The sequence below is a fragment of the Stegostoma tigrinum genome, chromosome 1 (assembly GCF_030684315.1).
Source record: "Stegostoma tigrinum isolate sSteTig4 chromosome 1, sSteTig4.hap1, whole genome shotgun sequence".
NCBI classification, from domain to species: Eukaryota; Metazoa; Chordata; class Chondrichthyes; order Orectolobiformes; family Stegostomatidae; genus Stegostoma; species Stegostoma tigrinum.
This window is the reverse complement of record NC_081354.1, coordinates 34,160,695-34,184,260: the sequence shown is the minus strand read 5'-3', so window position 1 is coordinate 34,184,260 and position 23,566 is coordinate 34,160,695.

The window sequence follows — 23,566 nt, the reverse complement described above, 5'->3', positions numbered from 1 at the left end:
GGTGTTGGAAAATGCCAAGGAAAATGAGAAGAAAGATTCCCTGTGTCCCACGACTGCCTGAATCTCAGATGCCCCCCGTGGGTTGGGAGGGGGGGGGGGTGGGGGGGGGGGGTTGGTGGTAGAAGTGAGGAACATTTTTGGAGTGGTATGCTTCATGGATTCTGCTCTCAAAATTAAAGGGACAATATAAGACCGATGGAGTGAGAGGATAAGAGAAAGGGTGAAAGAAGTGAGAAAGGGAGAGTAAGGGGTGAAAGAGAAAAATGGGAATGAATGAGTTTGGGAGAGGGAAAGGGGAGACAGAGAGAGGCTAAGCAGGCTGTGAGAGGAGAAAAATTCAGACTGAAGTTCAGTTCACACACATCCCTAGTTACACGTGAATCTGCTGATGCAATTTTCAATGGCCAACTCTATTAATACTTACTTAAATGATCATTTTCATACTTTTTATTTTTTTGATGAAGCCCCTGCTTACTGATATGGAAACAATTATCTTTTCGAAACCTCTTCACCAAGAGAAGAACTGAAATATAGCTTCTCCCACACCCCTTGCCCCCAACTCCCTGCAAAGGTTGGCAACTCCTCCTGTAAAGCACTGAATTATGATTTCATCAGCTGTGGCAGCATAGCACTGTGGTGGCTCTCCATCTTTTTTTTCACTGTTGCCTTTCTAAGATGGTGTGATCCCTAAAAAATCTGTTTCTGTCAGCAGCATTATTCTCCGTACAGATCAACAACAGGAGTGAGAACAGTGCAGTGGTAGAGTTGAAGGTAGGATATAGAAGCTGAGCGGGCCAAAGACCAGAAGGGACATGGAAAAAAACTTGCAAAGATCAATGTAGGCCAAGAGTCAATATATGAATGAAAGAGCTTAGATCCTGAGGGAACCAAGATCAATATCCAAGATGGGAAAGTAAAATAATTAAACTCCAATACTAATGTTACAAAAAGTGAGGGTCTAAGTTTCATTTATAAATTTTGTTTTTAATGTCTAATGTATTATTTCTGACAAGTTAGTGATTGGTGTAATAAATGGTGGTATGGTAGAATTCCTTAATCCTGTCAGATTTTTCTGGGAATGTAGTGGTGTAGTGGAGGTGTCATTTGATTAATTATCCAGAGCACTGCGGTTAGGGTTTGAATCCCACCATAGCGGATGGTGTAATTTGAATTCAATTTTAAAAAAGGAATGCTGGAATTAAAAGTTAATCTGATGGCAACAATCTTACCATTGTTGTAAATACCAACAAGATATACTAATGTCCTTTGCCATCCTTTCCTGGTCTGGCCTACATGTGACTCCAGACCAACCCCAATATGGTTGGCTTCAACCGCCCTTTGCAACTACCTAGTCCCTCAGTTCAAAGTCAATTAATGCTGGCCTAGTCAGTGATGCCCACATGCCACGAATGAATAAAAAAGTACACACCATGTTCTTGCTTAAATTCTGGTCAACCATGCTGATGCAGGAAATGCTATTGATTGAAGGAGATAGAGCTTCAGGTTTCATAAGTTGAGAGACAGTTGCATCACTGCAGTACATCCACAAGTTCTGAGAGCCATATGGATTGTATATTTCTGTAAGCAGTCATCCCGCAGCTAAATAGTTCAGGAACTGAAACTCAGATGCGGTAAATAAAACTATGTAAGAGAGGAAACAAGAACTCCTGGATTACCTGATTATGGAAACATAAGTCTTGGTAGTGACCAGGCACATGTATACGCATGAATATTTTCTCTTCCCAGGTAAATTCTATACTGGTGAGGTATGTTTGCTTGAGTACAGCAATTGTTATTTCCTTCAATCAATGATGACATTGATGACTGTGGTGGATATATCCTCAGAGCCTTGCCTACCAAGATACTTTGTAGGATTGTAGTTGATTCTCTTTTCGCCAATTTTGATTCTTGGCAATTTTATGGAGAATCACAAAATACACCTATATTTCCTCCACAGCAAGTTTACATACTGAGTGAAAATTATTTGCAAAATCAAAATGGAGAGTTCTCTGAATCAGCCTCACTTCTCCTCATCAACTGAAATCAGCATAATTGGAACTCGTTCCATTTTGCTTTTCTTTTTCTTTTTCTCTATCTTCACCTCTTTACTCACTGGCTTATTTCTCTCATTTTAAGTCAATTTTTCTTAGTTGGAAGGACTCCTAAGTCCATGTGTAACACTTGCCAGAAGATGTGCTTGACCTTGTGACTGACACTTCACTGGCGCCTGTTTTACTGGCCACACAAGCCCAGATTCCACTCAAGCCCTGTTCTTGGCCAGCTGTTCTACAGCCAGTCACAGTTGCAATAGTGACTCCCTGTGACATAGCTGTGACTGAGGAGCTGATAGCTTCTGGGAGCAGTACATCCTCCTTTGTGAAAGTGTTGCTCCCAGAAGAGTGGATGTGACTGCATGCAATTAATAGTCTGATTGATGTAAAATGCTGCCAGGGCCTGCATGGTCAATGGAGACTGGATTACTCCCAATGTTTTCGCGAGAGGATAAGGCTACCATCATGTTGTAAGTTCCTGGCCTATCACTATCCTCCTCACAACTGATGAGAATTCCAAATTTTGCATCATTTTGAACATTTTGAAATTCTACCCTCCACATCCAAACCCAGCTCAATGTATATCAAGAAACATAGGGACGAAGAAAGGGAAGCACCAGGTCCAGTGAATGGTTTATTGTGGTCAATCTCCTTCTGGTCATTGTCTCAACTGAGTAGCATGAGTGGAAACAAGGAGAGTCTAAAGGGTTCTTTCGTCATCCAACATCACTCCTCTTTGGCTTCTCCTATGTTGTTGGCCAATGATTTACTGAGAATGGTGAGCTCCTTGTATTCACTTTTGTGGCAACTCACAACATAAACTGAAATGCATGTGTTGACATTGCCAGCTTTCCCATCAGCGCTGAGCCTTGACATTGAGAGGGTAAGGTGGTACAATCAAGAATGAGAGCTGCTGCTTGGGAAGTGCCTGATCACTTTCTGAACACGCTCAACAAGCGGGGGAAGTTTAAACAGGGGAGTAAAAGTGTTTTGGCCTTTGACCTGGAAGCATCACAGAAAGAAAAGATTTTAATTCCTATGAAATATTTGTGGAATATCTAATTGGTGTTCAGAATATTTGAAAATGACTTGTAAGAGTTTGTGTGAATTGTAAAAGAACCAATTATAATTTTCTTGAATTATAACAAATAACGCTTGATGTGGCTTGGAGATCTTTGATCTAGAAGCAATACCTACAGGAAATTAAGAGTAAATCTTTACCACACTCATTATTTCTTCCAAATGATATTTAACATGGAGAGTACTGATTTTTCAGCTGAGGGAGCAGTCACTTAAAATCAACAGGAAGTTCCTTTGCTCTCAACTTCAAGGGGCTGCAGCCAAAGTTGATGCCCCCCAGAGCAACTCCTTCCTGACTATATACCGCTGTGCTGCCCCAACTGGTAAGTCTGGTCTGCTGGTGGGACACAGCAGCTCCAGGAGTGGTGATGGTGGCATCCAGAATTTCATCTGCAGGCTTCGTTGGTAAGATTATGTCAGGTTGTTGGTTGACTGGTCAGCACTCTCAATTTTGGACCAAGGCCCCTGAGGTTAGTAAGGAGGATTTACACAGTTGCCAGGGCTTGGTTTGCTGTTGTTACTGCACAGTGCCTAGATTGATGCCAGGTGGTGTGTCCAGTTTTCATTCCATTTTTAAATTTATATAGCTGTTCATCTGAGTGGCTCGCTAGGCAATTTAATAGCCATGCACATTGTGTTAGGTCTGATGTCACATGTTGGCTAGGCGATTTCCATAACAAAGCAGACATGTATTTAATGATAGCTGACAATAGTTTTAACCTTGGTAGATTTGATTCTGCGTTCCTAGAGAATTAGCTTTCACTTCAGAATGACTAGCCTAGAGTCATTACCACCACATCACCACCTCCCCACCAAGAATGGAAAATACAAAGGGATGCAATAGATTTACGAAGTGCTTTTGTGTGTGGGAAATTATTTGATCTATCATAGTAACTAACAAAATCACAGATTATTTGCTCTCACAAATGCCTCCTTCGTGGGCATCAAATTACTTGCGGGTTTGGAATAAATCAACTTTCCATTTCTGGTAGTTCAGTTTCTTCTGAGCCGGCTGTAATAATAGAGTTTTCTGGAGTTTCCCTTTTGAATGATTCAGTAAGATTTTACCAATGTAACAACAAGGTTATTTTCCTCCAGGCATCTTCAATCAGAAAATTCCTGATGGAAGCTAATCAAGTTCCTACAGGTAACAGCAGACTGCAGAAGTCAAGTGAAAAGGAGAGAGGATGTATTAACAATGACACTAAAGAGCCTTCAGTCTTGATCTATACAATAATAGATATACCAGATAAAATTTGCATGATACTGTTTCTGAAATATCCCACAGTAATGTTGTATTTACCAATATTAATTCAGCTGCTTCATTTTATGATGATTTATCAATACTTCTTTAGATGCATTGGTATGAATGGGATTCTCTGCTGTGACTTCAGAAGAGCCGCAGATATCATATTTTCCACTTTTTCTCCAGGATCCCCAGCAGATTTTTCCCAAAGTTATTGAGGATGGTTATGAGATCCTGCACAGAAGGCCAAACTCTTGCTCTTCTACATGATTGGCCACACTCCATTTCACTCTCACTGGTGAGCTATTTTGCTGCATCGATGAATGAGTTAACTCCTTTTGTTGTATACAGCGCACATTCAGCTCATTAAACTTGGTAATTTAGAAGTGCACCACATTTTTATTTGTGCTTGAGTAAGTGAAATACCATAGGTAAAAATCATGAGTTGTTTTCGTTTTGAATTAATTGTTCATACAAAAGGCATTAAACCTTCCTTCCTTTAAAGTTCCTGATTGACCAGTTTCACATTTCCAATATTTCCTGCTGTTTTAGCAGCAGTGTTGTTTTCTTAAAACCATGATCTTCATAAAGAAGACAAATTTACGCAATATGAAATGTAAGCATGTGTAACATTGGTGCCAGTTTTACAGTCATGTTTGGTAATTAATTTAATTATTGTGCGCGCATTTGTAACAAACACAGATTCTTAAAGGGTGGTGTTGTGTCTTGCAAAATATTTTCCTTTTTTTTAATAAATTCAAGATAGCTTAGCCTGCAGCACCATGATAAAAGAGCCATTGATTGCATTATTAGTTTATGATTTTTAGTAAAATATGAACTTCGGGTGTATTCTTTTTCAGTTCCACTGTTTGTTGCATTTATTGTTGGGCATTCTGACTGCTCGAATTGAGAGTTCTGAATTCTAGCTTGATCTCTTTTCCTTAATAAGTTGACTAGTTCACTTCAGTTTGGTTCAGTGAAATTAAAATGTCCAAGCTTGTTTGGCTGCAAACAGCATTTACAGCTGGTCGCTAGCCAACTGGTGACTAAATTAATGTGAAGTGTTGCAGAGTTGGCTCCAGAAGGGCAGACAGAAGCAGCACAGGAAACCTGGTATGAAATTTAGTTAAACTGGAAAATATGGGGAGAAAAGGCTATTGGCAATATATACAAAATTAAAATGAAAATAGTAGATTTAATCAATATATTTTGTAAATTCAAAAGGAACACAAAGTCAACAGCACTTGTAAGGTTGTTAAATTATTCATGTTATAAATTACACCAAATTGTTTCTCAAATTTTTCATGTGCCAGTAGAAATGGTACTGATCTGATTTCAGGAGGTCAGCCAGTAATATTTTCAGGGGAGCTTTGTGTTTCCATTCTAATCACATATTAAATTTTTAATCTTGGAGGCTAGAATTCCTGAACTTCAGGAATTTGACAGGTAAAAGCTGAGGGTGAGGACCAGAACTGTTAAATATTAGATTTACTTTATTGCTCCTAGGCCGTGAGTAAAAATTGTGCTTCCCTCCGCACCAGGCTCAATTATAACAATGAGATAAAACCCCAATAAATAATTACTGCCAGACAGACACACAATATTGGTCACCCACCCACCATGGTTTCCATGTCAGCACAGCAGCGTGGTGGCTCAGTGCTTAGCATTGCTGCCTCACACTGCAAGGCACCCAGGTATGATTCCAGCTGCAGGCAACTGTCTGTGTAGGGTTTGCACATTTTCCCTGTGTCTGCATGGATTTCCTCCAGGTCCTCCAGTTTCCTCCCACAGTCCAAAGATGCGAAGTCTAGATGGGTTAGCCATGGGAATTGTGGGGTTACAGGGGTAGGTAAGGTGTGGCTATGGGTGGGATGCTCTTTGTAGGGTTGGTGACTCATTGGTCAACTCGCCTGCTTCTAAACTGTGGTGATTTTATGATTGTGATGCCAGAGCCCTCACCTGGCATTTTGGCACTTCCTATCTCCAGCTCTGTTCATAACGTCTGTGACCCCAATGATATCCAACACATCTCACTGGTTATTATCAACATCCTATGATGCCTGAATTCTGCTTCCGGCATGGCAGATTTACCTGGCATCTACTCCCAGAATGCCTTCTCATCTATCTAGCTGGCTGTAAAGTGAGGAAACCTGTTGAAAGATTTTTTTTTGTTTTGGTTACGCATCAAACACACAGTTTACAGTTACCAATGGCCTTAGTGACATTACACCAGGGGTAGTTTTGGTGAAATTTGGTCTCTTCACCTGAGGAAGAGTGCTCTGCCCGCAGGGGGAGTGCATCAGAGGTTAACCAGACTGATTTCTGGATGGCAGGACTGAAGTATGAATAAAGATGGGATTGGTTAGGACTGTATTTTCCGGAGTTTAGAGGTGTGATGGAATATCTCATAGAAATCAATAAAATTCTAACAGAACTAATCAGGGTAAATGGAGGAAGGATGTTTCAATGACTAGGGATTCTATCCAGGGATCACAATCTAACAATATAGGGTAGGCCATTCAGAACTGAGATAAGGAGAGATTTCTTCACCCATCAAGTGGTGAGCCTGTGGAATTCTCTGCCACAGAGAGTGGTTAAGGGCAAAACATTCTGATCAGAGATAATGGGAATTGCAGATGCTGGAGAATCCAAGATAACAAAGTGTGTGGCTGGATGAACACAGCAGGCCAAGCAGTATCTCAGGAGCACAAAAGCTGACGTTTCGGGCCTGGACACGTCATCAGATCACCCTCTCTGATGAAGGGGCTAGGCCCGAAACGTCAGCTTTTGTGGTCCTGAGATGCTGCTCGGCTTGCTGTGTTCATTCAGCCACACTCTTTGTTATCAAGGGCAAAACATTGAGTGTTTTCAAAAAGGAAATACATATTGTTCTTAGAGCTAAAGATATCAAAGGCTATAGGGAGAAAGTGGGAACAGGGTACTCAGTTAAATGATCAGCTAGAAACATATTTAATGACAGAGCAGGCTTGAAGGGCTGAATGAGGTATTTCTGGTCCTAATTGCTATGTTTCTATATTTAAGGTCTGAAAATAACTCCATCTTATAGTATGAGACAACACGGTGTAAAGCTGGATGAACACAGCGGGCTAAACAGCATCAGAGGTGAAAGCTTGACGTTTTGGGTTGGGACCCTTCTTCAGAAATGGGGGAGGGGAAGAGGATTCTGAAATAAATTGGGAGATGGGGGAGGCAGATAGAAGATGGATAAAGGAGAAGATAGGGTGAGAGGAGACAGGCAGGTCAAAGAGACAGGGTTAGAGCCAGTGAAGGTGAATGTAGGTGGGGTGTTAGGGGGGGATAGGTCAGTCCGGGGAGGGCGAACAGGTTGGGGGGGGCGCGCAGGATGAGGTTCGTGGGTAGCGGATGGAGGTGGGGCTTGACGTAGGAGGAATGGTTAGGGAGGCGGGGACTAGCTGGGCTGGTTTTGGCATGTGGTTGGGGGAGGGGAGATTTTGAAGCTTGTGAAATCCACATTGATACCCGTGGGCTGCAGAGTTCCCAAGCGAAATATGCGATGCTGTTCCTGCATCTTTCGGGTGGTGTCATTGTGGCAATGCAGGAGGCCCAGGATGGACATGTCGTCCGAGGAGTTGGTGGGGGGGCGGAATTGAAATGGTTCATGACTGGGAGTTGTTTGATGCAAACAGAGAGTAGGTGTTCTGCAAAGCGGTCCTCAAGCCATCGTTTGGTTTCCCCGTGTAGAGGAGGCCACAACGGGAACAGCGGATACAGTATATAACATTGACAGATCTCTGATGAAGGGTCTAGGCCCGAAACATCTGCTTTTGTGTTCCTAAGATGCTGCTTGGCCTGCTGTATTCATCCAGCTTCACACTTTGTTATCTTCGATTCTCCAGCATCTGCAGTTCCCATTATCTCTGATCACTGCCTTGGACCAATTCACTGATAATGTCTAGGAGGAAGAAGCACAGCTTTTAGCTGAATACTAAAATCAAACTCTATCAGACCGTTGTTCTTACCACCCTGCTGAATGACACAGAATCCTGGATTTGCTATTGGTGCCACATCAATCCCTGAATGCTTCCACTAAAATCACACAAAGTCCCATCTGAGAATTTGATAGCAGGACGAAGCCACAGAGAGCAAGTTTCGCCATTGTACTGCTCTCAACAGCATGGAGGCCGCCCTGGCTAGGGCATGTTTCCCGCAAAGGATGACTACGGAATTCCCAAGAAGATCTCCTATTGGGAACAGTCTCAGGAAAAACAGCATGCGGGAGGTCAGTACAAATAATATAACATCTCCTTACAAAAATTCTGGCTAAAAGTCTGCTTTGCAGATCACCTTTCTTTGAATAACACTGCAGCTGACTAGCTCAAGTGGAAAAAAAACCACTGAAATTTGTTTCAGAATGTTTCGATGACTACATACAACAAAACTGCTATGAAAGAGAGTTAATGGGAACTGCAGATACTGGAGAATCCAAGATAACAAAGTGTGCAGCTGGATGAACACAGCAGGCCAAGCAGCATCTTGTGCTCCTAGGAAGCTCCCTGGCCTGCTGTGTTCATCCAGCTCCACACTTTGTTATCTTGCTATGAAGGATATGCCCAGGGGAAGGTCAGAGTTGGCACAATGCCAGCCTCTCAATGACAAACAATGATAACATGAACATTCCGTTTTTGTGAATGTCCATGTCAATCCTTTCTCAGAATCTTCAGTTATGAGAGGGACTACATCAGACTATGAGAGCATTTACAGTTTGGACATTCTTGAAAAACAAGGAGTCTATCATGGTTGTTAATAGTGTGTTAGACAAGTACAGTGTTTCAAATATCCTATTGCTGTACTGATATCTATATAGTGAGTGAAATGAATGTTCTGCTGCTGTGGCTGTACTTAGAGATGGGAAGGAATTAATTCTTGCCTCACATGACACTGAAGCAAAGATGGTTACAATACCTATACTGTTCAATTCTGGGCTATGAATCTCAAAATAATATGTTTCCAGATGGACGTCTTTTGACAAGAAAGAAAAGAAACTTCCTTTGAAAGAACATGAAAGGATTGTACATTGTCTTTTTTGTTAGAGTATCATTTCCCTTCAACATCAAGGCCAAATGCATTAAAACTATTTCAACTTGTCTCCAAGCAGTTTCAAGTTTTAAAGTGATTGTAATTTGGTCTAAAATGTGCACTCTGTTTCTCAGAGAGTTCAGGAGGATAGTTGACATGCATGTAAACTTCCTTCTAAAATCGAAGAAGAGTATAAGTTTTGGGAGGGCTCTTGTGTGAGATGGTTTGAGTCCTTCAAAATGTTGGGGTAATATACAATAGCCTGATTTTTCTCTGAGTCTGGAACACCTGTGCATTGTTGAGAAGAACAATGGTCACAACACTGAAACTGTGTGGACATCGTGGGATTAATCCTTTTTGTTTTCCAAATGTTGACCAATCAATGGCCTTTGTTGCCTTACCGTTAACAAACATTTTAACCATACCATATTATATGCACCCTTTACACACAGTGGAACAAACCAACTCATTGTGATGTGGATTGAAACAAAAAAGATTCAGCTCAGAAATTTTGTCCCTCCTCAAACTCTGCCAAAAAAAATCAGCAGAGTTAAGTAGCTGAAGGTGGTTGTAAAAATGAGCAACAAGAGAAAAAAAAAAAGATTTTAAGTTCCAACAGAGTTTTATTATCCTAAGGGGACAATACACAAACTATCACATTTTGGCCAACACAAAAAGATTGTATCAGAAATGATGAAAATTTACAACCTCAAAGTAGTCCATTTGGTCCATCCTATCTGTGCCAGTCAAAATAAAGTGGTCCAGTTTAATTTCATGTCCCAGATCTTGGCCCTTAGTCCTATGAGTTACGGCACATGAATAGATCAGATAACTATGCTTGTGCAACCTTTGTTGATTTCCCTTCAGCATTTTAGCCCCAGTTCATATTAGAATAATTGAAACTCCGACCAAAGCTGCCTAATTTATTTGAGCATCTTTCAGCCACTGCCTTCCATATTTGCTCTACTATCTCCACCTGGCAGCTCAGGTGCCTATAGTACACCGCCAGCAATGTGACTGCTGGAATTCTGATCTTCAAAATTTCATTCAATGTTGTCTCTAGTATATGATGCCTGCTTACAGCTGTATGTTCATTTTCTTTTTAATTAATATCATGACCCTGTTCCTTTTACAACTCCCTTTATGTAAAATCCCTGTGAACACAAAAGATGAGCTGCCACTTCTATCATTATTCTAAGCCACAGTTCCGCAAAGTCATAGAGTCATACAGCACAGAAACAGAACCTTCAGTCCAACCAATCCATGCCAGCCAGGCTTCCTAAACTGATTTAGTCCCATTTGCCTGCATTTGGCTCATATCATTCCAAACCTTTCCTATCCACGTGCCTGCCCAACTATCTTTTCAATGTTGTAATTGTATTCGCCTCAACTACTTTCTCTGGCAGCTTGTTCCATGTACACACTATTGTCTGTGTAAAAAAGTTGCCTGTCGGGGTATCTTACTTTGTTGTATGTCTGCGCTTTCTGCTCATCAACCTCAAAAACTCAACTTCTGGTATTTTTAAAATGATTTGACGTGAACATTGCTGACAAGGCCATGAATTGCACTTGAGAAAGGGGTGGCTCACCATCTTCTTGCATTACTGCAGCAAGTACATGATAGTGCTTTTAGGGAGGAAGTTCAAGGTTCTGAGTCAATGATCATCAAAGACAGGATGTGACATGAGGGGAATTTGCAGATGATTATATACCTGCAAGGGATGGTGTTTCTATGCTTTTATTGCCCATGCCATTCTCGGTGGTAGAAGTCATGTGCTGAAAGGTACTGTTGACAGTGCTTTGGTAAGTTTCTGCATTAGATCTTGTAGATGGTATACATGGCTGTCATTGTGCACTGGCTATGGAGAATGTGAATGTTTAAGATGGGCGGATAGGTGCCGATGAGAATACTACCGTGGATGGTGTCAAGCTTCATAAATATTCTTGCTGCACTCATACAGGGAAGTGAAGAGTAACTCAGTTGTTAACTTGTGCCTTGTGGATGGTGGACAGTCTATGGAGTATTCGGAATTGTGTGCTTTACTGCAGAATTTCTGGCCTCCAGCCTGCTGTTGTAATCATTATGTTTATGTGTCCGACTCAGTTAAGTTGCTGGTCAGTAGTAAGCCCCCAGTATGTTAATGTTGGGAGAAGTTTAGTGAAGATAATGCCATGAAATATCAAGGGGAGATAGTTAGATTCTTTCCTATTGTAGGCAGCAGCCATGTGTCATGAATTTTACTTACCACCTACCAGCCAAAACGTGAGTGTTTTACAGAACTTGCAGCTTTGTGAACATAGACTAGTTCAGTATTTGTTATGGTCCCCATAGAGGCCAATAATTTTTTAAAAAGGTATTTGAATTTCCAGTGACTGATTGAAAAGGTTACAGAATAAGATTTCAAGTGTTAAGACTTTTACTGTGACAAAGCAACAAGGACTAAGTACTGTTTCAGTAAGCAACTTATTTTCCAAACTAAGAAGAGTTTCCCATTTACCTTTTAGTCATCTGAAAATCATCCTCTGTGGCTATATTTCACTTTGTCCCTTAACACCTGCCTCATCCAACTTGATTGCCTATCTCCCTCTGTCCCTCCTCAATCTCCAGCTGATGCTTGGTAGACTATTCTATTGACGTGGCTCTCAGCTTGTGGATAAATGGAGTTGATGCTTAAGCTCTGAAACCAGGAGATGCAGTTTTTTTAAAATTTTCGGTCCAGAGCCAGCTATTTTCTCCATACTTTTTGAAGAAGGCTATGATATGCTGAATTTCTTCTCAATCTTATCATGACAAAGCTACGCCCTTGAAAGAAAAGTAATTTTTTTGGCTATCTCAATTTTCAGCCAAAAGTGAAACTGAACCTTGATTTTCTTGATAATGCATCCACTGTACCCAGTGTGTCTTCCTCTACATTGGGGAAACCAAGCGGAGGCTTGGGCACCGCTTTGCAGAACACCTCCCCTCAGTTCGCAATAAACAACTGCACCTCCCAGTCGCAAACCATTTCCACTCCCCCTCACATTCTTTAGATGACATGTCCATCATGGGCCTCCTGCAGTGCCACAATGATGCCACCCGAAGGTTGCAGGAACAGCAACTCATATTCCGCTTGGGAACCCTGCAGCCCAATGGTATCAATGTGGACTTCACCAGTTTCAAAATCTCCCCTTCCCCCACTGCATCCCAAAACCAGCCCAGTTCGTCCCCTCCCCCCACTGCACCACACAACCAGCCCAGCTCTTCCCCTCCACCCACTGCATCCCAAAACCAGTCCAGCCTGTCTCTCCCTCCCTAACCTGTTCTTCCTCTCACCCATCCCTTCCTCCCACCCCAAGCCGCACCTCCATCTCCTACCTACTAACCTCATCCCACCTCCTTGACCTGTCCGTCTTCCCTGGACTGACTTATCCCCTCCCTACCTCCCCACCTATACGTTCCTCTCCACCTATCTTCTTTTTTCTCCATCTTCGGTCCGCCTCCCCCTCTCTCCCTATTTATTCCAGAACCCTCACCCCATCCCCCTCTCTGATGAAGGGTCTAGGCCCGAAACGTCAACTTTTGTGCTCCTGAGATGCTGCTTGGCCTGCTGTGTTCATCCAGCCTCACATTTTATTATCTTGGATTCTCCAGCATCTGCAGTTCCCATTATCACTTGATTTTCTTGAGTTGTGTTATGATGAATAGAGACATTAAATATATATTTAAGAATAGTTATTCTAGAATGAGTGTGTGTGTGATCCTCATCTTAAAACTTCAAAGCAATTGCACTTCGCAGCTTAGTAACAGTACCTTGTTATTAGATCCCAAGCATCAAACATGACAGCTACCCTTGGATGGAATCATAGGTAACATCACTGGAGGAGGCTATTCAGTCCATTGTGCTTATGCTGGCACTTTACAAGAGAAAATTAGCTAATCCCACACCTGTCTTTTTCCAGTAGACGTGTAAAACATCTCTCTCCATATATCATCCAATTCTCTTTTGAAATCCACAATTAAATCTGCAACAGCGCACTCTCAATAGTGCATTCTAGATCCTGTTCCTTTTGCTGTACAAAAAGTTTTGCTAATTTTTTCCTTTAGTTCTAATGTAGCTTGGTAAATTGACACTACGACACAATTTCATGCAAACCTTTGTATTTTCCTTTTGTTGAACTACAAAGCTTCTCCCTTTGTCTCTGTAGAACTTTAACATGAAGCGATCCCAATGGGTTCAGCAGAGATAATGATAACTGCATCTGTACTCCAAAAGTTTCCCAAATACAGTGCAATGTTTAAAAAAAAATTGGGAAAAGATTTCATTTGATTAGACAATGAATGTTGGCAGGCTTCTGGTGTGAAACTGTACTCAACACTTAACAGGTGAAAGAGGGAATAAATTGGAAAAATAATTACTCTGCCACTTGTCTCGGCACAGACTTGAGCAGGATAACATTAAAGATAATGATTTCTAGGCAAAAGCTAAACATGTTTGATTTATTTTGGAACTCAAAATACCAAGAGAAGTTGTATGAATTAGTCTGAGATGAAAGTAAATGTAAAACATCTATCAGTGAATATATAATTTTTTTCAATCAGATTTTATTTACTCAGCAGTCCTCATGTTTAGACTATCACTTTTACCTTTAAATTTACGTCAAGGCCACTAAGAGTTAATTTGTGAGGGAAATATCAACAAAATGAGCACCAATCGACATTATAATCTTCAAAGAAGTAAATAAAAATAGGGCTCCTGTTTAAACATGCATGGTTCAAGTAAAACTACATTATACAAAGCATGCATTTGCCGTATCTGATTGGCTGGATGGATATTTATAGAGAATGACTGATTACAACAGGCAGGATGTCTTGAAGTAATTTTCTGCCTTCTCTAAATCTCAGCAGTACTGTTGAGGTTTTAAATCAGTTCAGGAAGCAAATCGGTGCTAGTTTGTGGCCTCCAGCTTTGTCCTGGGAACACCTGTTACAGGTGAAACAAGTGCGATTTCTTTCATTCTGCTTTTGCAGGTGATCATTAAGTGATTCCCTTGAGGTGAAATTTTTATCAAAGAACTAAACAGTAGCAAAACATTGTGCTCAATATCAAAGTATGTTACAAAAAAGGTTTTCTTTTAAATCTTTTTAAATTGCTTTTTACATTCAACTTCCACCTTTGGCAGCAGCTGAGAGGTTACTGCTTACAACTGTCCTTGTTTACACAACAGCAAGATGTCTCAATTTAAACTGAGTATGTAACTAAACACCCTTCAAAATGTCTGCATGTCTCAGCTGACATGTTAAATGAGAATGATAAAAGTTTCAGTTTTGAAATTTGCAACCCATTGCATGGAATCACATTAGAAGCGATTTATTCTGGTCCAGGTTTCCAGATCCCACAATCAAGTGCAAGTGTAAATTCTCAGAGTAGATATTGTATAAATGCAAGAAGGCTGAAATCTGTATGAATCAGTCAGATTCAAATCAAATTGTCAGACTATTGAAGATCAAGTCTGTGCTAGATGCTTTGAGCTATTATGTTGAGATAAAAGCTATGCCAATTGTGCTGCCTTCCAATGGACCAACCTTGGTAAGAAATTATTTTGTTTGCAACCAGGACTTCAGGAATCCTAACAAATTTATTTCTAGTTGGTAGCTAACTGAAAAAGACCAACTCATGAGGCACCAGCAATAAGTTCCTCAAAGTAGGGTCTTTTGCCCAACCATCTTTAACTGCTTAATGAATGGCTTTCCTTCCAACATGAAATCAAAAATGGGGATGCTCATTGGTTGCACAATATTCAACAGCATTTTCAATTCCTCAGATACTAAAGCAGCCTGTGTCCAAATGCTGCATGAATTGGACAACATCTTGGCATGGACCAATAAGTAGCAAATAACATTCGCTGCACACAAGTGCCAGGCAATGACCATCTCCAGCAAGATGGAATATAACCATCTCCTCTTAATATTCAGTGGCATTCCAAATTATCCTATATACTAAATTGTCTAATATCAACATCCAGGACGTTTCCATTGATCACAAACTGAATTGGAGCAGGCATGTGAATACTTTGATCACAAGAACAGATCAAATGTTGGGGATTCTGTAGCAAGGATAAACCTTCTAATTCAGAGAAAGTAAGAACTGCCAGTGCTGGAATCTGAGATAACACAGTGTAGAGCTAGAGGAACACAGCAGGCCAGGCAGCATCAGAGGATCAGGAAAGCTGATGTTTCGGGTCAGGACCCTTTTTCATTTCTGAAGCGAACGTCAGCTTTCCTGCTCTGGGAATGCTGCCTGCCTGCTGTATTCATCCAGCTCTAGGCTGTGTTAACCTTCTAACTGTCTTTCCACCATCCACAAGGCAAAAATCAGGAGTATGGTGGAATACTCATGAATTTCCCTGGATGAATGTAGTTCCAATAATATTCAAGAGGTTCAATACCATCCAGAACATAGCAGCCCATTTGATTTGCATTGCTTTCACTATAATTGACATTCATTCCTTTCACTTCCAATGCACAAAAACAACAGTGTTTATCATTTACAAGATGCATTAAGCAACTTATCCAAGTTTTTTTTTGACAGCACCTTACAACCCTGCAATAACCTACAACCTAGGAAGCCAATGGGAGCAAATACATGGGAACACCACCACATACAAGTTCTCCTGCAAGTTACATAGCATCCTTTACTAGAAGCATTTTACTGTTCCTTCACTGTTGCTAGGTGAAAATCTGGGAGCACCTATGTTAACAGCACCGTAGGTCTATCCACACCAAATGGACTACAACGGTTTAAAAAGGTAACAGAGTGTGGAGCTGGGTGAACACAGCAGGCCAAGCAGCATCTCAGGAGCACAAAAGCTAACGTTTCGGGCCTAGACCCTTCATCAGAGATGAAGGGTCTAGGCCCGAAACATCAGCTTTTGTGCTCCTGAGATGCTGCTTGGCCTGCTGTGTTCATCCAGCTCCACACTTTGTCATCTTGGATTTTCCAGCATCTGCAGTTCCCATTATCACTGATTCAGTTTAAAAAGGTAACTCACTATCACCTTCGAAAGGGCACTTTGGGATTGACCCTAACTGGGAGATGTGATGTTGGCTCTCAGGAATAAAAAAAGGGACCAACTGCAGTAAGCATTGGGAACTCAGGAAAGCATGTAAATCACGGACTCCTAGCTGACTCAGTTTGCAAATGCAAAATGATACCAAGCCACACAGTTGGACATTTTTCATATGTTTGCAAAGGCCTTGGTCAGATGATCTCATTATGGTCAACTGTGGAGAATATTTAATTGCCTTGTGAACCTTCAAGGATTGCCTGGTTCCTGCAGGAATTTAGGTCATAGAATGATAGGAATTTAAATTTCCAGGTCATAGCTGCTACAAGTAACATCACCAGGAGGAAAACCATATAAAAAAAATCTGTTCATCACTTTTTTTTATTTAATAAACCAATAAGGGACAGAGGAGCCTGTTTGACCAACAGTCAAGAATAATACATATGGAAGAAAGAATAATCTGCTCTTCAATTGGCTGTGGAAGGTAGACCACTATGGTTGACCAGTGACTTGATGCTAGGGGTAGTGCAGTTAGATGAAGATCCTCATGTGATGACATAGATGAATACATCCAACCACAGCTGGTAGTGCTGTGACCATGGGTCAGATAGCGGAATAAATTAACCCGAATTTGGACTTCTAACATTTTTCAATTTACTTTACTGTAAACATGCATGCATGCAAATATTACAAGCAGTGCACAGAGGTTGCTCATGTAATTTGGCATGATATGTGAGCATGGTTTTTAGCTGCTGGAAAGGAATGCCTTGAAACTTAATGAGTTTTTCCTTCTGCTGCCATTCAATTGCAAGCTGTGGAAGATGGGTTTGGCTGCCTCACTTGTTGTAATTGACAGAAGATGATTAAGAAGTACACAGAAGGAATGCCAGGGATATCAGATGACATAATTTGGATTAGCTGCAAGTGGCATCTTGTTACCAATCATATTTACAGGCCAGGGCATAGTTAGCTAGTAATGAGGAAGGCAAATTGTTTCTGCAAGTTCAAGATCACCAGAAAGGCAGGTATAAAGTTATATCTTCTGCTTAACGGTGAGTTGCACCCTTACATCACTAGTGGTAGCCAAGGTCACAATGGCTCTTGACTTTTATGTTTGTGGCTCCTTACTGGATAACGTCAGGAGATAAATCAATTTACAATGCATGAATATCGTAAATAGTTGACGCATGTTCGCGAAAAGTACTTTTCTACTGACCTACAATAGCAAAATGTTACTTCAGTGCAGTCAGATTAATGATAATCGCAGCGATGCAGACAATTGACCATAATGAATTGAAAGGTGCAGCTGGTCTGTAACTACTGAAACAGTCTCTTTCATGTCAACATCCACTTTATATACAGTCTTCATTTTGCTTAGTCTTCTGTGTCATTTTTATATGAAGGTGAAGACAGAGTAGGAAGATAGTTTCTTGGATATATAAGCCTCCCCTTCTGTCTTGGAAAATGATGAATTTGTGCAAGTTATGGAACAGGAGCAGAAAGCAGATGGAATGAATTGTGGGTGAAATGTGCAAAGAATTGCTTCAGGTTAGTCAGCAGCAGTTTTGGCAAAGAAAAGATTGTTTGTTCTTAGACCATAATGACTTATTCCAACAAACGCTTTTTGTGCAAGATAACAGAAATTAAAACCAGAGGCCTGATTCTTGTGGAAGGACAAAACTTCAGCTATCCTGACAGCAGTTTACGTCCCTCCCCACGTGGAAGTGAAAAGTGCACTTGATGAAAGATACATTGCCATAAATAACATCAAAATCGAGTACCCCAATGCCTTGTACAATGTAGCCAGGGACTTCAACCTGGCCACCCTCAAGACTGCGCTGCGAAGATACCAACAAATGTCTCCTGTCCCACCAGAGACCCAGACACTCTGGACCATTGTTACACAACCATCAAAGATGCCAACCGCTCCATTCCTCTGCCCGCATTTTGGTAAGTCAGACCACACGGCTGTTTTCCTTCTCCCAGTTTACAAGCAGAAACTGAAGTGTGAGTATCCAGTGCAGAAAGTTGTACAGTGCTGGTCTGAGGTAACGGATCAGCTCCTGTGTGACTGCTTGGAGTTGGTGGACTGGTCCATATTCAAGAGCTCAGCAGTCAACCTAAATGAGTATGCCACTATTGTCACAGACATCATCAGTAAATGTGCAGAGGACTGCTTGCCAAAGAAGTTAATCTGAGTGTTCCCCAACCATAAAACCATGACAAATTGGAAGATCCACTCCCTACTGTAGCACAGGTGCAAGGAATTTAAATCAGTGACCCTGACCTTGCATAGTCGACATGTGTTCATGTGGTTAGCATGGGACTCTAGTTTAGTCTGGTATTGTCTCTTGGTATCCATGATGGCTTTGTGAAGATCATACCTTGATTTTCTGTTGGGGAATTGGTAAGAATCATTGTGGACACATCAAATCTTCTGACCCTTCTGTGGAAGTAGAGACATTGGTGTGCTTTGTTAACTGTAGCATTATCGTGGAAGGACCAGGGTACATTGTTGATGGCAAGGCTTACACAATAGATGGGCTGCAAAGAAAGTCAAGTAGAATCACTGGCAACAATGCATCCCTCCCCAGTAAGCTCAATGTAATCTATGCTCATTTTGAACAGAAGTTCAATGAAATTATGTATACTGCCCTGACACCCTCAAGTGCATCTGAACCTACAGTCTCCACCGTACATATCAGATTAGCCTTTTGAGAGTGACTGATACCACCATGGTGGTAAAATCGCAAACAATGATGCGACAGAGGACAGGAGAGAGATAGAGAGCTTAGTGGCATAGTACAAAGACAACAATCTCTCCTTTAATGTCAACAAAATGAAGGAGTAGTTCATTGACTTCAGGAAGCACAGTGGAGGATGCATCCCTATCTGTATCAATGGTGCTGAGGTGAAGCTGATTGAGAGCTTCTAGTTCCTAGATGCAAATATCACCAACAATTTTTGTCAATATTTCATAGAAAGCATCCAATCCACTTGCATCACAGCTTGGGATGGCAACTGTTCTACCCAAAACCACAAGAAATTACAGTGAGTTGTGAACACAGTCCAGTTTATCACAAGAACCAGCCTTCCTTTCATTGACTCCTCTGTGCTTTCTGCTGCCTCGAGAAAACAGCAAACAAAATCAAAGCTGCCTTTCACCCTGGTTATATTCTCTTCCACCTGCTTTTTTGGGCAGAAAATACAACAGTTTGAAAACACGTACCAACAGATTTATGAACAGTTTCTTTTCTGCTGTTATCGGACTTATGAATGGACCTGTCATATATTAGAGTTTATCTTTCTCTGCACCTTCTCTGTGGCTGAAACACTACATTTTGTATTCTGTTCTATTACCCTGATGTACTGAAAGGAAGTATGATTTGCCTGTATAACATGCAAATCAAAACAACACTACATTTCTGAAGAAGGGTCTTGATGCGAAGCATCAACTTTCCTGCTCCTCTAATGCTGCCTGACCTGCTGTTCTTCCACACTGCGTTATGTCTGACTCCAGCAACGGCAGTTCTTACTATCTCTGAATACTTTTCGCTGTATCTGGGTGCATGTGACAATAATAAATCACATAAAATTAAATCAAATCGAGATAGCTCCGACCTTGTCTTATTTGCACTTGTGTGAAATTCTTTGGGAGTGAAGATATGAAAGCCTGTGGAGTAAGGAAATGACAAGGGAACAGTCCACTTGCGTCAGCGCATAGATGGTTTAATTCTGGAAAGATTACTGTTTACAAGAATATAGGAGTGAGTTTCAGAATGAGTTTTTCCTGAAGAAGTAGAGGGGGTTGGGAGCAGGATTGAAAGTGCTAAAATTGAGATTGCATCAGGAAGCGTGCTCTGAGTCATTGAATTCAACATCTAACAGCAACTTATTAAGCTCTGCCTGAGGACTCCACTTAGCATGAGATTTGGAATTTAACCGCAGACACTTAGAATCTCTGGACTCCCTGCAATTCTCCGGTGAATGCTGGGCAAGCATACAGTGGTAAATGAAGGGCCTGAAGATGTAACAAGGAAACATATTGATATGTACTGACACCTAATACCTAGTTTCCTACCTGATTTTGTGAAAGCTTTATTCATGGGCCTTGCGATGCGAAGTTGTGTTCCTAGCTTCAGAGTTTAATTTTACAACTTTGGAGCTTTGTAGATCTTAGCTCCACCTTAGAGCAGAAGTCTACCAGATCAGCATGGATCTAACCTTCTGTTCATTGTGGATCATTGATGAGGACCTGTATTATGAAATAGAAAGGGCCACTTGCCAGGCATCAGCAAAATATGGGCAACATGGGAAAGTGGTGGAAACAAATAATATTTATGCGCTCAACAATAAAAGAGAAACTTAACAATCTAACATTGTTTGACTGACCCCATGAGCTGGAAAAAACATTTAGTTCCCAACACTTGTGGGGTACTGGCTGGGGAGGTTCACAAAAGGTGACTATGAGGAGCAGCCATAAAGCCAACAGAAAGAATTAATGGCTGATAGATAGAGGTGTGTGTATGTGTGAAAATGCACAGACAGATGCATCGACAATAGATAGGCGCATCTGCAAACTAAGTTGATATGAGGTTTGATGTGTGTTGTCTACCTGATTACTACCGGTGGCACCTTTATTACCCAGTATCTGGTACAAGGTAGAATTGTTTGGGATAGTTCACTGCCATTAGCCCTGCTTTTGTCTAAACTTTGTCTAGAGCCAATCCAATGATCAGTGGTTGAGGATACAACATTGTTGAATCCAAACAGAGAGAGGCACTTGTCTCAGTTAACAATATAATTTATTACATACCATGAATAAAATAGATTTCATGGCTTGTCAAGCACAATTACTGAGGACAGTTCACATTTGTTCCCTACAAAGACCAATGTGGTACCAGTTGATTCCACCCAAAGACTGTGATATCTCCAGGCTGGGTGGAACTAATGCACTTCAACATTAACACTTCAGAGCCATTGTCCTGAACAGCTGTGTGCACTTGTCAGGTTTGTAACATTGTCTGTAAGGTGAGTGGTATTCCTTAATTAACTCTTCAATACATGAGAGGGGAGTGAATGTTCATGATCAGCAAGTTCGGGTCAGTGCTCTCAGAGGGAGGGGCTGTTTATGTCAGGGGTTTAGAAGAGATATGGAAGAGTAGGAGCTGGAAAGGGCAGACAATTAGGTCAGGAGCATGGAGTGGTGATGTGAATTAAGCAAGTGTCTTAGGGGACAGCCTGTCAACCTAAGAAAAAGAAATGTCTAAAGACCAGAGTCAATACCCTCTAAATGTGAATCCATCTCTGAATTTTGGCTGGCAGAATCCCTATAAGGCTTTGACTTCACCGACAACAATTACCCCCACTGAGACCAATCTCTGGCAATTATGTTTTACAGTGCAGAGATGGGATGGTCACCTGAGCCTATATGTTCAAGCCATGTTCCACAAACAATAAAGAGTAAGTACAAAACACAAGAGTGCTTCTTCCAAAATAAAATAAATCTCCCTAACGCTCACGCTTCTTTGTGTTCTCATTAAAACTTACACTAGTAGCAATGGAGTTGAGCAGGAGCTGGCTGTGATGTCATCTCCTATTTGACGTGGAGGCACTTTTGTCACTCACCTGTACATACTGTATTGCTGCTAATTATTGTTTCTCCCAGTGAAACAGTTTAAATTGAATTTGCATGCACATTGTTAGAATATGAATTATAACTGTGTGAGAAAATGCAAAAATGAGAGAAAACAAATATCGTCTGGCAACATGGAATGGCATTGTTGACAAAAACCTGGACATTGCCATCCATAGGATGATTACATTTAAATGGAGCTGCTCCATAAAAACAGAGACAGTCGGTACTTTTAATGGACTTGCGAATACCATCCAAGGTAAAAATTGACATTATCGCGGAGAAATATTTTAGGCCATGTCTACAGCACGATTTGAATCATTTACGAATAAAAATTCCCTAATTTTTGACAACTTTAGTTGTTCTGAATATACTTTTCAAGTTTATTGACAGATTTTAAGTATGAAAATAGGTAAAACAGCAAGAGCAATCAATCTATGAGTGTTCAAATTGTTTCATCCTTGAAGTCGGAATTTAAAAACAAAAGATACTGCTTTAAGGCCCTCACTTTAAAATATGCAACTATGCCACAGGAGGCTACTAAACTGCCTCACTATTCCCTTGATATCAATCAAAAAATGTTGCTAAAAGCTAATATTTTGTTAAGATGACTATATGATGTAAATCTACGTATGTGCAGCCTAATCATAGTCAAATTAATTATACTTCTGCAAATTTTGGATGACATTACACTATAACAAGAAATGGACAGACATTCAGCTTGAACAAGAACCCAATGATCATGACTACTTGGAATATTATGAAGGAAAGTAATAAACAAGACAAAGACAATGTTGTTATCTCAGAGATCCATGTTCACCTCGTACATTAATCAGGAACTAATGGGAGCAGAGGCATGATAAGGCCTTGTCAAATTAATTCAAAACATATTATTGGGCTTAAAACCAAGATGCACAGGCTACCATTCAGCAGCTGTGCTCGAATTTAAGGGGAATATGATAGCGCCTTTTAAACAAAATTTATTTACAAATTTCAGGAAAGTGTATTATAATCTTTGTCTTTCACTCTCTGCCCAAAAACAGATCTAATCCACTGAGCCACAACTTCTACCAGGTAGAGGAAGGAGGCAAAAAGGCAGATTCCATTCACTCCACACCACTGGCCAAACCAATGGCAGCAGCCTCTCTTCTTTCATAATACACCCCCCCAAACCACACCTCCACCCAAGGATGCTGAGTTCCTGTGGCATTATGCATTTTTGCATGCAGAACTATGATGACTAATGGTAGCAGCTACAATTTTCTTTCAATTTCATGACTAACTAGGACCTCTCTCACTCGTATTGTGTGCCATTGCCTTGTTGGAAGGATTTCCACCTGTTTCATTGCATCATGAATGCATATTCTTTGGCCATCAAATCCTGGAGTTAGACTGAAACCCAGGTCTTCTGGCTCACATGATGCTACTGATAATAGTTTAATAATCGATCAC